The following is a 3,052-nucleotide window of genomic DNA, read 5'->3' as shown; positions in this document are numbered from 1 at the left end:
TTTTTTTTTTTTTTTTTTTTTTCAGGCTATTTAGATCCTGCATCAGACAGCTTCTTCAGAAAGGTCATCAGAAAACATGAAGCTAAATGCAGTAAAGAGTTATGCTCTTGAACTGTTGAAAATATCATTTTCAAATAGAAATGGTTTAAAAATTGCTTTTTTATTATTTCAAATTTTCCTCTATAATGTTGTTTTAACCTACAACATATACACTCCAAGGTAATGTCACTCTAATGCTGTCTAGTTGATCTGAACAACTGGTAAGTGATCAGATCCACCAAACTCTCTGGAGATTAACTTCTGCCAGCATATTGGTTGCTGTTCATTTTCACAAGATTGACAGGCTCATTATGGTAATATTAACATCTTTGAGTGTTCATACTGAGCAATTGTAATTTTGCATATGTTGATGAGCAGGCAATTATATCAAAGAGTAAACACTGGGCTGATGTGCAAGGCACTATTCAATTATAAAAACAGTATAGGATTTAGCCCTGTCATTGACTCTTCCATTCCTTCTATCTCGCCTGCTTCTAATTTATTTCTCTATTTTTTCCTTGACTCTCTTCATTCTCTGCTTTTTATTCCTTTCTCCTTCACTTCCTCTCCATAAATGACAGACCTTTTCTTAGATGCCATTTCTCTATATCTGCGCTTAAAACAAGAATTTTTTCCTCCTAGTTGTTGGTTAATGTCTGCAAATGTGAGAGAATGTTAACATGACAAACAACAAGGAATTCGAAATAAACTTAAATGAAACAGTGTCTTTTCTCCCCCTACTCTCCCCCACCCCCCATGGTGGAAATGATGATATCCTCACCATCTGCACACTTGCAGGCTGTGAGTGGGCAGAAAACCAGCTGGAGATGCAGCCCATGGCAGGGATACAGATCCTTAGCTTCTGGGAGGTCCTAGAAGCTCACAATGCCACCCAGCTATTGGACTATCTCTCATCATGTACATTCAAAGGGAGAATGTACAGCATTTCTTCTAAACTATTTTGTACAGAGAAGATCTCCACTGTTAAAAAGAGGCTGATGTGGAGCAGGGGGAAAGTGTTCTGGACTGAGTGTCAGGAAACCTCAGTGCTTCAGGTTCTTTTGCAATTAAGAGACTGGTTCTGTTACTTCACCTTTTCTTATTTGTACAGTGAAGGCCTCCAGCTTTAGCATCTCATAATTTTGTTGTGGAAAATACGTGCAGAATGAAGAGAATAATGAGAAGAGTTTGAGAGTATCTCCTCTGCCTTAGTTGACAAACTATGTTAAGAGTAGACTATCACGGTATCCTTTAAACATATCTATAAGGCAAGCCTTGTGGCAGAAAAGTAAGCAAAATGCTATACTTGTCACATCAATTAGTCAAGGAAATGTGATTACCCTGAGCCCAAGAAACTTCCACTAAAAAGATGGAAGGAAGGACTGCGTTTGGTGCTCTCTGGCACCATCCTTGTGTCCAAAGGTGTATCAGAACTGAATTTAGGGCCATGGTACAGAGGTGTCGGTCTGCAAACTAGAAGAGCAATGCTGACAGGCCCTGGGACTGTTCCTAGTGCTGTATGGGAACTCAAAAATCTAACCGAAGCCATAGGATGGGTAACGACAATGAGACTGTGACCTGGCAATATCTGCGTATTCTTGCAAGAAATTTCTAAAACCATAAGACACACTGCATTTTTACTTGACTCCCAAAATGAACATCCGGTGATATTGGTCCTTCCCACTCCTAACTGAATGACGTCAACACACTCTTAAGGACACATCACACACTCTGTGGAAGAGGGTAGGAGAGGTGTGGAATATAAAATTCCTTTTTGAGATGGCTGCCTGGGTTCTAATGGGGTTACTCTAATGTGTTTTAAGACCAAGGCTCACTGACGAAGATATACTTTCATGAATTCAAGAATGTATGATAATTACGATGCATACATATACATGTATATGCATTTACATGACAAAAAATGCCAGAAGGAAAATGTAAATGACAGTCCTCTTTTCAAAGGGTGCATGATGGGAGTGATTCTATCTTTACGTCTAAAGTGTTCTACTGGATGCATTTAATGTTCCTGTTTCCTCTGTCTTAAATTATTCACTCCCTATTGGACACATTATTGCTCCATAAATAATGCTTATTAGCTTTATTTTGTTGCTCTTTTTTAAATCACTCGACCTTTCCTAATGCTAAGCCAAGCAATGGAGGGCAGGAAAAAAAAAAAAAAGTATTTAGAGAAGGCTGCAGGCCTATCATCAGGTTTTGAGCTGGGCTTTCCCCAGAACTCACTTTAGGCCTACAGGATGCCTGAGGCCAAGGGTACTTCCTGCATCCACAGGGTTGGGGATGCGGAGTACATCTCTCTAATCTGCCACCTGGGACAGCCTTTTGCATCACTCTCTGGCTGCCTTCCCTTTTCTGAAACTTGAGAGGGGAGAATGTTGCTTCCCTTTAGAACAGTAGGTGAGCCCATCAGCAACTCAGCCTCAAAAGTCTCTGCAGTCTCATCTGACAAATTAAAAGATTGAGCCCATCAAGTAAGTAAATAAAATTAAAATGAATCATCATAACAAATATACATATCTGTGTATGTATTTATTATATATTGTCAAAATTCTCAGCCTGAATCTAAATATAGAGTCTCCTACAATCTTTTTAATTGGGCTTTAGCTAAATGCATGATGAAAATCATTTTCAGATCTTAGCTCATTGGAAAAAAATAAAGATATAAAATAAATATAAAGATCTTAGTTCACCGGTGTACTCTAGTGTCTTCCTAACACACAAGCATACTTCCCATGTCCCATTCACTTGCAATCAGCTACTGGTGGAAAATTAGATGGGCCCAAATCAGAGGAAACCGAAGACATGATAATGAAACTCCTGAAAAAATCAATGGTAATTATGGAAATGAGCTGTTTACCACCTTTTTTTTTGAACTTTCCTTCTCTTTTTGACCTTCTAGGCAGTCTAGTTTATGGCAGGAACATCATCAGTGAGGTCCCAGAGAAAGGAAAATGATTGCAGAGATAGCTACTATTTCCAGCCACTATTTCCAAGA

General features: G+C 38.9%; 1 protein-coding gene and 1 long non-coding RNA gene across 3 annotated transcripts in view; one reads left to right on the top strand and one right to left on the bottom strand.

The window, feature by feature from the left end:
* Window positions 1-127, top strand: part of LOC105532619 — a 2,537-nt gene extending 2,410 nt beyond the window's left edge. The window contains exon 3 of the long non-coding RNA XR_001005017.1: window positions 26-127. This is a non-coding gene — a long non-coding RNA (uncharacterized LOC105532619). The remainder of the gene's footprint in view (window positions 1-25) is intronic.
* Window positions 1-3,052, bottom strand: part of SLC8A1 (solute carrier family 8 (sodium/calcium exchanger), member 1) — a 342,375-nt gene that overhangs the window by 133,748 nt on the left and 205,575 nt on the right. The gene's annotated exons all lie outside the window — the stretch shown is intronic.

This window comes from Mandrillus leucophaeus, unplaced genomic scaffold (assembly GCF_000951045.1).
Source record: "Mandrillus leucophaeus isolate KB7577 unplaced genomic scaffold, Mleu.le_1.0 Scaffold974, whole genome shotgun sequence".
NCBI classification, from domain to species: domain Eukaryota; kingdom Metazoa; phylum Chordata; class Mammalia; order Primates; family Cercopithecidae; genus Mandrillus; species Mandrillus leucophaeus.
Note: the sequence above shows the minus strand (reverse complement) of the source record. Positions and strands in the feature narration are given on the sequence as shown.